Consider the following 12,867-nt stretch of genomic DNA (forward strand, 5'->3'; position numbering starts at 1 on the left):
AATGGCTGAACTGCTTTCTACAGCAGTGGCACCATTTTATATTCCCATTAGCATTGCATGATGGTTCCAATTTCTCCCTATCTTCACCAATACTTTGTTATTGTCTGCAATTTTGATTATGGCTATTCTAGTGGGCTTGGAGTGGTATCTTGTGGTTTTAACTCGCGTTTCCCTTGTGACTAATGATGGAGCATCTTTTCATGTACTCATTGGCCATTTGTATGTCTTTTTTTTGGAGAAATGTCTAATCAAATTGTATAGAAGGTATTTCTTTTAGATATCCACAATGTATCACTTAGTATATTGCTTTTAAAAATGATCTTTTAAATGTCTTCTCACAACAAAATTCAGGGCTTGTATTGTGAAGCTATACCCCCAAGAAAAGTATCTAAATCTACATTATGGTACCATGTTTGGAAAAAAAACCCAATAATTCTATCCAGTGACCTCCATAAGCATCCAAGACTTGCATTGACTGAAGTGGTGTCAGGCTAATATTTTCCACAAACAGTATATTTTTGTTTAAAACAGGGTAATTGAAAAAGAATGGCATAATATGCAAGATTCTGTGAGGGCTAGAATATAAGCTTCCTCTTTTTTGACAGATAATTTGGGGATGGGGAGAGCTTTACTTATACTTAAAGATGTATGATATTTAAAAAAGAGTGGGTGGATGAACAGATAGACAGATGACTTTAGGAATGAACAAATGGACAAAAGAAAGAGTGCAAACTACTAAGCCAGTCAACCAAACAACTACACCAATCTAATTCTCTTTATTCTCTCTGAATTCCTACCCAGAAAACCAGCATTGGTCTATATTTTATACTGTACAGGATCATCTATAAAATTGTTTAAAAAGCAGATTTGCAGTTATATGTTGGAAACAAGACACCATACTTTCTGTTGTCTGGAATATCTTTATCATCTTCCTTTAAAATGGGACAATTTGAGTCTGCTCAGTTTCCTGGAGTTGATTGAGAAACCCAAAGACCAAGCAACATGACTGTAGGATTTGCTTCAGGGTCATGGTTGCTGGAGCAGGACCTTTAGGGGTGTGAGATGATACAGGGTTCTCTTAGGGTTTGCCTTGTTCGGGCCCTGAGTCCACTGCTGCCTATCCACCAGCGTGAGGACAGGGTTGCTGGTGCCTCATGCATGGCCTGGGGCCTGGCGCCTTCCCCTTCTCCCTTCTGCGGTGAGACAGCCACATCCATCTCACAAACAACACTCACTAGTGATTCACCAACAAATTCCACACAGAGACTGCCCCTCCCCGCCTTCCCCTCTGGTCTTCTCTTAAGAAGACACACGTGAACTGGAGAATAGGGTTCTGGATATTGGGGTAGAGCGAGGAAAGAAAAGAGAAAGAATGGCAGGCAGAGGAACAAAAATGGAAGCTGTGGCCAGACACATGAGGTGACAGAGACTTGGTGAAAGTTGTAGAGGTGGCTTTTTTTAAAAAAATATATTTTATTGATTTTTTACAGAGAGGAAGGGAGAGGGATAGAGAGTTAGAAACATCGATGAGAGAGAAACATTGATCAGCTGCCTCCTGCACACCTCCTACTGGGGATGTGCCCGCAACCAAGGTACATGCCCTTGACCGGAATCGAACCTGGGACCTTTCAGTCCGAAGGCCGACGCTCTATCCACTAAGCTGAACCGGTTAGGGCTAGAGGTGGCTTTTAAGGCACAGACCCTGGAGGGGGATTAGTGACAGATGACACCGCTCTTTAGAAAGACCTTCATGGCAGCCATAGGACAGGCTCCTGTGACATTTACTCTGGAATGTGTGTGGCTGGGGTTGAGGTGAGGGAGGAAGCGACAGAGGAAGGACATGTGGACAAGGCCTAACTCCTGTTACCAATGGTGGTCGGTAAAGAAAGTTAGGGCTGCAGGTCTGTGTATATCAGGGTTAGGGTCCCTTCCATAGCATTTTAGTCCATTCCTAGGTGGGATCTCAGCGACTGCTAGTCTTTCCTTCTGTGCCATGGCCGCACTGAGTCTAAACTGTCCCCCAGGTGGGTGTTTCCCTTGGTTTATAACCCTCTGTGAGGAAGGACAGTTGACAGTCTTCCTCCTCGAAGTCCTGTTCCTTATTCTGAGGATATGGGATCAGTGGCTCTGATGTGGTGAACCGGAGGCCAGGCTCTGCATTATGTAGCACCTCCTCCGGGCCAGGCGCTGTGCTAGGCTCTGGGGTACAAATGTGAACAAGAGACCATCCTTGAGGTGACGGAGCAGGGCGAGCAGTCACAATAAAACCAGATGTGTTGCAAGAGGGTGGTCAAATGCCAGAGGCACGAAGGCCAGAGCTACCAACCTTACCAAGGGGCGGCCAAAAAGGCGTCACAAATGAGGTGATTCTGGGAAGGGTTTTGAGGAACGGATAGGAGTGCGCCAGGCCGAGAAAGGGCAGGGAGATGCTCTTCCAGGTGGAGAGCATAGCACATTGAAAGGTAAGAAGGCACCGAAGAGGATAGCCTGTTTGGGAAGCTGTGCACAGCTCAGGACGGCTGAATCCAGCAGGACCAAGGTGTCGCCCTTTGTCCTGGTCTCTTGGCATTGGACGTCATTCTCTAACAGGAAGCTATAGGATACATAGGCTAAGCATACAGATAGGAGATGTTGCTACAGGACTTTCTAAGCAGGGAAGGGAGTCAGATTTTTGTTATGGAAAAGAGGCCTCTGGCCCTGGGTCAGAGCAGCTCTTATGCCAAACACAGAGCAGGCTTTGGATCAGAGACCCCCAGACTTGGGCACAGGCTGCCAGCAGGGCCATGCCTATGGTCTGGGACGTGGGTGTCTCAGCGATCCACACTGCTGGCTGGCAAGAGGGTGGTGGCAAGGGCTGGCCTGGAGGAGGAGCCCACTTCCTGCTGGCAGCCCACTTCCTGCTGTGTGCAGAGGGTAATGGCACAGAGAGAACAGAGGGGACCTGCCTCCAGCGGGGAAACGAGGAGGGTGAGATGGTGCTTCGGGTACTGGAACCAGGAATCCATGAAGAAGACACCCACCTGGAATGCAAGGGGCCAGACGGGCATGGATTTTCGCCCCCACAGCAGGAATAGGGTGTCCCCTGGAGTTACGGAGCGGATAGGGTATTTGGGCCTGGAGGACTCTGGTGGAGGCAAAGGGACGGGACATGGGACGGACAGACGGACGGAAGCTCACATTCCTCCTTCCCGGCCCCCCCCCTCCCAGAGCTCTTGGCTGCCCCAGCCTTTTCTGCCAGGTTCATGTTATCTTGAGATAAAATTATTTTTCACAAGTACGTGCCTTGCTGAACAGGATGGTGGAAGGCGGGGACCTTGTCTTGTGCCCCTTTGCCTCCCAACCATGTTCTCACACAAGTCAGGATGTGAACCTTGCGCTCAGCCAACACTCGTTCAGATCTGAGGTTTTAGGGAAAGGATCTGAGGAAAAAGTACGAATTTAGACATGGTCTCCGACACTTGTGGAAATGAGGTGCATCAGAAGGGTTTACATGGGAACAAGAGACACAACATTTGACCAGCTGCTAAAAGACACCCGTGGGAGGACTCCCTGATCCCAGGGGGGACACACTTTGGAGAACATTCTGAGCAGAAGCAGCCTGGACCCTCCATGTAGCTCCTCGAAGGCCAGGGCCACCAGCACACAGGTTACCGGCTCTGGCTCCAAAGTTCCCTCTAGGGAGCAGCCCGAGAATCTGCATTTCGGACAGTTTTGCAGGTGATGTGAATTGTGCTGGCCCAGGAGCCACACTTTGAGAACCACTGCTGCAGAGCCAGTTCGGTTATTAGGGGTGTGTCTGCAGTCAGACCCAGGCAGCCATGTCGTCCTTTTTTGGTTTTGCTTTGTTTTGTTCCTAACACTCCACACATGGCTTTGATGCCCACCCTGGTTGAAACACCTACCATGTCTCCATGGGCTCTGCCATGAGCCCCACCTGTCATCTGCCCAAGGCCCCCAGAGAGCCTGGTGGACTTTCCCTGCTTCTGGTCTTTGTCCATGGTCTTCCCTCCATCAGGACGGCCTCTCCCAGGCTTCCTACATCCCTACCTCTCAGACCCCTCTAGGCCTGAACCCTAATGGCAACTCCGTCTGCCCTTCCCCCAGCACCCTCAGTCTGCTTTCATCTCCCATCCTGTCTGCTCCTTCAACCCTCTTCCTGACTCTGGCAGGACTTCCCTTCTGTCTAATGTTACTGCTGGTTACGGTGCCCTCTGTCTTAGCACTGCCATCATAACAAAATACCATGGAGCATGCAGAGGAAACAGCAGGCTAATTTTCTCGCAGCTCTGGAGGCTGGAAGTTTGAGAGCAGGGTCAGCACATCAGTTTCTGGTGAGGGCTGTCTGCATGGATTGTGGACCTTGGCCTTGTCGGCATGCCGTGTCCTCTCATGGCCTTTCCTTGGTGCGTGTGCACAAGACGGGGGGGGGGGGGGCATGCTCTTGTCATTCTTCCTTTTCTTTAAATTGATTTTCTTTTAAAATATATTTTATTGATTTTTTACAGAGAGGAAGGGAGAGGGATAGAGAGTTAGAAACATCGATGAGAGAGAAACATTGATCAGCTGCCTCTTGCACAGCCCCTACTAGGGATGTGCCCACAACCAAGGTACATGCCCTTGACTGGAATCAAACCTGGGACCCTTCAGTTCGCAGGCTGATGCTCTATCCACTGAGCCAAACCGGTTAGGGCTCCTTTTCTTATAAGGACACTAAATCTATCAGATCAGGGCCCACCCTGATGACCTCATTTAACCTTAATTGCTTCCATAAAGGCCCCATCTCTAGATATAGTCACAGTGGTTAGCGCTTCAACATTTGGATTTTGGAGGGAAACCAACATTCAGTCCATAACACTGTCTTTTCCAGTTAGACTATCCCTCTTGGAGGTCCCAGTCACGGTGCCTGTGTCTGCCCTCAGTGGCTATTGAGGGAGGTGTTCCATCAGTGTCTACCTAATCACCGTGAAGGTTTGAAAAACAAACCCAAACCAGCCAAGATCTATTTGTTTACTTTGGCCCTTACTGGCCCCTAGTCCTTGAAATGTACCCGCAAAGGCCAAGGAGGTGGAGAAGAGAAGGTGTTGGCTGAACCCCCTCCATGAGATGGCGTGGCTGGGTGCCAGAGTTGTCAATGGGCTCATCAGCCTTGAAAATAATGTGGTTTCTAATCTGTAATCACTCAGGGAACTACCGCCCCCAGAGCCAAATTAAGACTGTTTTCCTCGGGCAAAAAAACCCCTGTGCTGCCTTTGGCATCCGTGTCCGCCTCAGGAATCTCATTACGTGATGGAGCCTTCTCTCTTTTTTTGCTCATTCCCTCACTTCCTCCAGATCTGCATCTTCCGGTTCTCAGATGACAAATAGCCAAGCTCTCGTTCTGCCCTCTTCAACACTTTGAATAACTTCCAAACATGGTTCCTCTCCCCAAGACTTGTCCTTTAGTTCTTGCTGTTTTACCTCATTCCTTTCACGTGAAGCCGCTGGTGTCCCTTGTCCACAGAAGCCTGAGTGACTGATACATTTCTGGGAACTACAGCCCTTTGCTGTCTATTTACAACTGCTTAATGCCAAGGTCACGGGTTGGGGGGTGTGGGGGGTCGGACCCACAGAATGTGCTTATCTTCTCCATCAACCTCTACCTTATTCATGAAACGTGTCCCCCTGACTCAGGGCTTTTTCCTATTTTTTTCTTTTCTTCCCTGTTCCTCTGAGTCTCCTGGTTAAAGGAAGAAAAAAGAGAAACATGCCCTAAGTTTGGAAAAAGGATTCCTAGACTCAGTTCTTGAGCCCATCTTTCACTTTTTAGGAAAATGGCGAGCCTGTAAGCTCATGTCTTTGTGTACCATCGCCCCACTCCGTCCCCTCCCCTCTCAGCACAAGCTTGGGCCTGATATTATTGCTCCTTTAAATATGGAGCAATCCAGTCTCCCAGTGGAGGCAAGGGAACATCCGCCTTCACACCAACAACTCCCTCTCCATCAGCCTGCAGGGCTCATAATGGTTAGGAGCAAGCCCTCAGCCTCAAGGTGTGGCTCCTTATTTCCTGGAGATGTGGCCTCAAGCACATTCTTAACCCCTCCAGTCCTCGGCTTCCCTGCGTGCCTAATGGTGATAACGGAGGCGCTGTCCTTAAAGAGATAGTGCAAAGATTAAAAATTGATAACCTATTTGTGTGTATAAAGCACGTAGCATTGGTGCATTTCACATAAGTACTCAATACATTTAATGATTGTTTTTATCAATGGTGCACACTATCAGAACACAGAAATCTGTGTGTAACTGAAATGCCACCTGGACCCCTGCCCCCTTGTCTATCACACTTGGCAGACACTCCAGCTCCATAGCCTATGGCAACCCAAGGTCCTGCCCCAGGATCTCTGCCCGTTCTAGACACTTCCTTGTGCTTCCGGCCACCTCTATGCTGCCAGATCTTGTTCAGTCTTATCACCCCAGGCCATAGAGCTCAGCCCATTCACCAGTTACCCCAAGAAGCCCAAACACACAGGACGTTTGATTTTGTGGTTTTACTGGAGAATGGGAGGGAGGAGGAAGCGTGTTCTGGAGAGGGTCAGGTCCTGCAGCATTTGCCTCTTTTTCTGCTCTCCTTCTCCTCCTCCTTCCTTTCCTTTTCCAGAGCAAATGACACCAGCCCAGGCTCCCTGAGCCTCATTGAACTGCATTGATTTGGTGGTGAATTACCTTAGTCTGTTTGGGCTGCTATAACAAAATACCGTGGACTGGGTGGCTTATAAACAACATTCCTTTCTCAGTCCTGTAGGCTGGAAGTCCAAGGTCAAGGCCCTGACAGATTCATTGTCTGGTGGGGACCTGCTTCCTTGTTCATAGACAGCTTTTCCCTGTGTCCTCACATGGTGGGAGGGGCCAGGGGTCTCTCTGGGGCCTCTTTTATAAGGACACAAATCCTATCACGAGGGCTCTACCCTCATGACTTAGTCATCTCCCGAAAGCCTCACCTCCTAATACCGCCACTTTGGGGTTGAGGGTGTCCACATGAATTTGGGAGGAATACAACTAATCAATAAATAGCTTGAATATTTCTAAACAAATACGCCTTCTAATATTTCTAAACAAATTCTTCCTGGAGGAATTCTGTTACCCTCTCCTAAGGGAATAGAACCTCATCACCTTTCTTTACTCATGCTCAAACAAAAATGCTCCATCCTCAGGGCAGGACTGCGCAAGGTGACATCCGCGTGAGCCCGAGTGGTGGCGGCATGGTGGAGGCGGGAGCTGCTGCCCTGCCTGAGGGTTTTAGGGGCTTGGAGAAGGGTCTGTGGGAACAGATGCCCATTCCCGAGCAAAGGCAAACTGAGCCAGGGCTGGGTTTCACTGCTTGTGAAGGGAAGCAGTTGCTTTCCCCAGACTGCAGACCTGACTTCCTGGCAATGGGACTTTGTGACCCATCAGAAATTTTGAGAAGTAGACAAATTACACATGGTTGATTCAGGTGTGCAAAATAAACACAACCTGTGACAGGGCTGACACACGGGAAGATGAGTCAGGTAAAAATGCACATACCTCAGCCAGGAAGGAGAATAGGAGCTCATCGCGCCGGAGGTCACCCGCAGGGCTCTGGGCTGTCCTGGGAACTGTGAGAAGCAGGAGAGGCGCAGACCTCTGGCTACAAGGTGACTGGCCCTTTGACACGCAGTCCCAAAGGTGTCCACACTCCTCATTCCCCAAAGTGGTAGTCATGTCTCATACCTTTGCCAGGAGAGCTGTTTCTCCTACCCAAATGCTCCACAATGCCCAATACTTCCTCTTTCTTTCTATTCGCCCTTTGAAATCCTCCCCAGCTTTTGCTGCACCACCTCTGGGGCCTTCCGGATAGCCTCTTGCCTGTGGTCAGAATGGCTGGCCCTGTTCTCACTGCGCTCCCAGCACATGGCCTTGGTGGCAATGGGCACTTCCTCCTTTGGACTCCCAGTGAGTCCTGTAAGACCATCTTGCCTAATTTTTTTTTTGGTCAATCCTCACCACCTGAGGACTTTTTTCCCATTGCTCTTTAGAGAGAGTGGAAGGAAGGAAGTGAGAGAAAGAGAGAGAGAGACAGACAGGCAGAGAGACAGGCAGACAGTGATTGGTTGCCTCTGGCATGCACCTTGAGTAGGGCCGGGGATGAAACCTGCAACTCAGGTACAAACCCTTGACTAAGAATCAAACCCAGGACCCTTTGGTGCACAGGCCGATCTTCTAACAACTGAACAACACCGGCTGGGGCCATCTTACCCATTTTTAAATCCACTCTCAGCCCTATCTGGTGGCTTAGGCAGTGTCTGGCCTACAGTAAATTCTCCACGTATCTTAAAAAAAAAGCCCATTCACTGTGGTTGTGAAGTTATGGAGAACCTCATTCAGCTACCGGTCTGGTCACTCAAGACCATGGTGTTTATTATAGGCATTTTGCCCTCTTGGAGTTTCCATTTATGGACGAGGAAGAAAGAGCTCAAGAAAGGGATTCTGTGAATTCTAATTTTTACTCTGCTCTCATAGAACTACTTGCTTTCTGCTCGCATGTTGCTGTGAGTAATGGGGAAAGTAATGGAGAGTTTTCTTTGATCACAGAAAAGTGGAGAATCATAATGGACCAGAAACACCCCCATTGAACAAGAATTATTTAGGGATAGGAGTGGTAGACTGCAAAGTCATCTAGTCTAATCATCTCTTGGAGAAAGGTCTTTCCCTTGAGCACCTGTGGAGAATGTCTCTCCAGAGAACTCATCCTTGTTGGAAGGTTCTTATTGCTAGAAGGTTCTTACGTTCACAGAACTGAACTCTCTAAGACACACCTGCTGCAGCTGCCCCCAGCAACAGCCCAGAATAATGGCTATTTCTCAATATGACAGCGCTCAAAGATAGGGACCACCTACCCCTATTCTCTGACCCAGACTTAACAGACAGAGTTGCCCCCACCCCTTCCTTGCATGACATGGTTTTCAGATGCCTCCCCTTCTGGCTCTCCAATTCTGTATATATGATTTGGTCACCATCTTAAAATGTCATGGCCAGCAGTACACGTAACTCCACAAGAAACAAGACCTCTTAGCTGATGGTGCCCAGACTTTGTCACTGTGGGCTCCTATCTTTCCCCTCTCCAAATGTGCCTTTTGTTTGGAAATTTTCTGTTAATTAAACTTACAGAGTAAAAGTCCATCTGCAACTCCTTTTATGTTTGAATTCCTCAGCCTGGCTTTCATGGTCCCAGGACTCCTCTGCAGTTCCTGTCTGGTCTGCTCTCCCAGCCTTACTTCTTACTACTAATGGTGCTTGCATTAGCCAGCCCAGGCTGCATGACAAATGCCATCGGCTGGGTGGCTTAAACAAAAGACATCTATTTCCTCACAATTCTGGAGGCTGGAAGGCCAAGATTAAAGTGTCAGCAAAGTTGGTTTCTTCTGAGGCCTCTCTCCTTGGTTTGTAGATGCCTGTCTTCTTCCTGTGCCCTCACAGGGCCTTCCCTCTGTTTATGTCCTTGTTCTAATTGTCTCATCTTATAGGGCCATCAGTCATATTGGATTAGGGCCCACCCTAATGGCCTTATTTTACCTCCATTACCTCACTAACACCCCTATCTCCAAACAGTCACATTCTGTGGTACTGGGGGTCCATACTCCCACACAGGAATTTGGGGAGATACGATTCTGCTCCTAACATTCTACCTTACCTTTGTCCGGTTAAGCTGGTTTTATCTTGTCTTCTTAGAACATATCCTTTATTTTTACTTCGGATGCCTTTGTTCCTCTGCCTCTTGCCCTGCCTCCCCTACTTCTCCTTCCTGGCCAGTCTCCCAAGAAGCTCTCATGCCAACTGGTTGTCCAGTCTGTTTAGACCCACAAAGATGGAGAATTCCCTCCCTCCCGAACCAGCCCATTCTGCTGCTTCCACAGCATCCCACTCCGGGAACCTGGACCTAGAAGGACCTCAAGTTTCACACACCACAGGTGCCTTCTACTCTGAGATACTATTCTTGGGGGGCAGTTTACATAGAATGTGGGCCTCTTTCTATGCCGTGAACACTCAAGCATTTCTTAATTGGTTCCCCACAATTCAGGAGTATTGCCATCCGTGTTCCCTCTGCAAGACGGGGCTCTCCTCAACGTCACCTGCCAAGATCCCTCAGTCAAAGCAACATCAACAGAGCCCACTTTTCTTTCCACTCGGCTCTGCAGTTCCTCCCCAGCATGCACACACTCCAACACACACACACACACACACACCTCCCAGCGCCTCAGCCTTGTAGATCATCTTAATGCCGTTGCTTAGCAACCAGTAAGGGAAGTGTGATAGCACCTCCTAGCACTGTCCCTGGAACACAGCAGACAATACAAACAGTTCCCTGGCTCCTCTCTGCCGCTAGAGGAAGGTAGCTGTCAGAGGTGGCCAGCATTATGCTCCAGAGAGAGTGGCTCATCCCCCACGGGCCCAAATTGGTTGTTGCTTTGCTTTTACTTGGCATTGGGTAATGTCTTTGTGGGGGCGGCTGGGTAGGTGGTTCTTGAAGGGCCGGATCTCTCTGCTTGCACTTGTTCTCAGGATGCCTGTGATGGAAAAGGGCCGCTTGCAGAATCCTCTCTGCTCCCACGCAGCCCTGCCCTGCACCAAGCCAACATCCCCCCAGCCCCACCCACAGCCACCGCGTTTCCTGCAGTCTTTTCCATTTGGAGGTTGTTCCGCAATGATCTGGCACTGCCCTGCCCCACTCCTCCTTACTGCAGCCCTCTGTGCTTCCAGCCCCTGGTTCCTCTGCCTTTCAGATGCTTCTCCATGCTGCTGGGCAGCCACTAGCTGCTCCGATCATCCATGTCTCTCCCCTGTCTCTGTCCCTTACATTCCTGACATCCCAGTCTCAGACCCCTGGGCCGAATGCCACACACATGTGGCATCTGCAGCCCCCCTCCTGTTCTCTGTTGGTGTCCTGATTAGAAACCGGATCGTTGTGACTCGGAATTCCTAGGTGTGTCTAGCATGCAACAGCAGAGAAGGCGAGAGGGTCTGGAGTCTGAAAACATGTATTTCAATTCCAGATCCTCTTTTTCGTTGTCTTGATGATGTGACTAAGGTCAAGTTTCTCTAACTTCTCTAAGTCTTTGTTTTACAAGGGGATTGGACTATTTGCCTCACTAGGCTATTATGACAAATATATAAACTCACAAATAGAAGGGACCCAACAAAATTCACAGCATACAGTTGGAAAACTCCAGTCCCGTCCTCTTCTTCTATCTCTATCTCTATTCTTCCTTTGGCACCTGCTCTTCCTCAAGCAAAATCTAGACTTCTGGTTGGCTTCTCGGAGGCAGTGCATGTCATGACTGGGCAGGGAGGCAGAGGGGGAGCTCGAGGTCCACTACTCAGCACCTCTGACCTTGGGTCCTGCACTTGCCAGCCCCGAGGTGCCTTTTGTGCACCTGTGAAATGAAGCTAAGAACACCTGACTGGTCTAATGCACAGAGTTGCTGTCAAGCTCAAAGGAGATAATAATGTGTGTCAGTATCCCTTACACACATCAAGGTGTTTTACAAATTTAGAGATACAAGTTTTCTTGGACAAACTGGGCCCCATTCCCTCCACCTTGTAAAATGAAGGTATTAGATTCCAGCATGTCTCAAGCCCCCTCAAGTTCTAACATTGTAAGCACACTGCGAGATGACAGTGCCCCCCCCCCCCCCCCCCCCCCCCCCCCCCCCCCCCCCCTCCGAAGGCCTCAATGGACAGAAGGAGGCCTTCTTGACACACGGTGTTTGTCTGCGAGGATAATTTGTATCGGTATTTCCACTCTCTAATCCCTGGGGTCCCCTGACCAAGATGGCTGGTGATCACCTCAACAAAACCTTACCCAGAAATATGTTAGAGGCTTCTTCTAGTTCTGGCTTAGGAATGCATAGAGCTCAGTCCTTTCAATAAGGAAAACAAATGAGTCAGAACATGCCCTCAGGGTGATAGAGGTGCCAGGGAAGCAGTCACTGGTGTTGGTGTGTGAAGTTCATGTCACGAGTACTTCCTTGGTGGTTATGTGTTTAGTAGTGGCCTGAAAAAAGAGCTGAATTTGCAAATGGAGGATACTTGAGACAAGAGATCTCCAAGTATGTGATATCAGTCATTTGCATAAAAGCATGCCCAACAAATAGAATTTGGATGTTATTGAAATCTTGAAGATTGGGAGTCTGGCCAAGGACGAACAAACATTCCGAGACATTTGCATTTTCTTTGGTGAGATTTCCCCCCGGGCAATTATAGCGTCTCTTTTTATAAAGAGGATCCCAACAGGAAAGATGGGTGCTGCCAGCAGCTCTCAAAGCTCTGGCTTGACTTAGAAGGAGGGTGTAACTTCACTCAGGGACTTGATGCCAACTTCCCTCTAATCCCATGGCTTCAGGGGAAAGATGACTAGAGTCTTCTGTTAAAAAGTTGGGAGCTCCTCCTTTATAATAAAGTTGCGAAAGGTCAGGTACAAGTGTCACTGGTTAACCACAGAACCACTAAGAATACAGTTATTTGGCGGCGGGGGGTGGGGGGTAGAGGGTGGGGGAGCAGTGGGAGGCAGATGTATTTACGTTATAACTGGACCCATGGAATAATTACAGAATCAGAGGATGTTAAATGTTGGCAATCACCCAGTACAACCCTTTTACTAACATAAGAAAATAGTCTCCAACATGTTAACAGTGGTCAGTTGGGGATTGTGGAAATGTGGGTGATTGTTAGTTTCTAGGTTGTTTCTTTTATTTTTCAAATACAAACAACAACAACAACAACAACAAAAAACAACATAGGAAAATGACTTGCCTAAGGTCCTGTAGCAACCTGGTTGCAGAACTTGCCTCGCCCCCAAATCTGTCGACTTTCATT

At 48.7% G+C, this 12,867-nt stretch overlaps 1 protein-coding gene across 5 annotated transcripts in view; it reads left to right on the forward strand.

Moving 5' to 3' along the window:
* PTK2B (protein tyrosine kinase 2 beta) overlaps positions 1 to 12,867 on the forward strand; it is a 121,065-nt gene that overhangs the window by 12,228 nt on the left and 95,970 nt on the right. The window lies entirely within an intron of this gene.

The sequence above is a fragment of the Myotis daubentonii genome, chromosome 5, assembly GCF_963259705.1.
Source record: "Myotis daubentonii chromosome 5, mMyoDau2.1, whole genome shotgun sequence".
Classification (NCBI taxonomy): Eukaryota; Metazoa; Chordata; class Mammalia; order Chiroptera; family Vespertilionidae; genus Myotis; species Myotis daubentonii.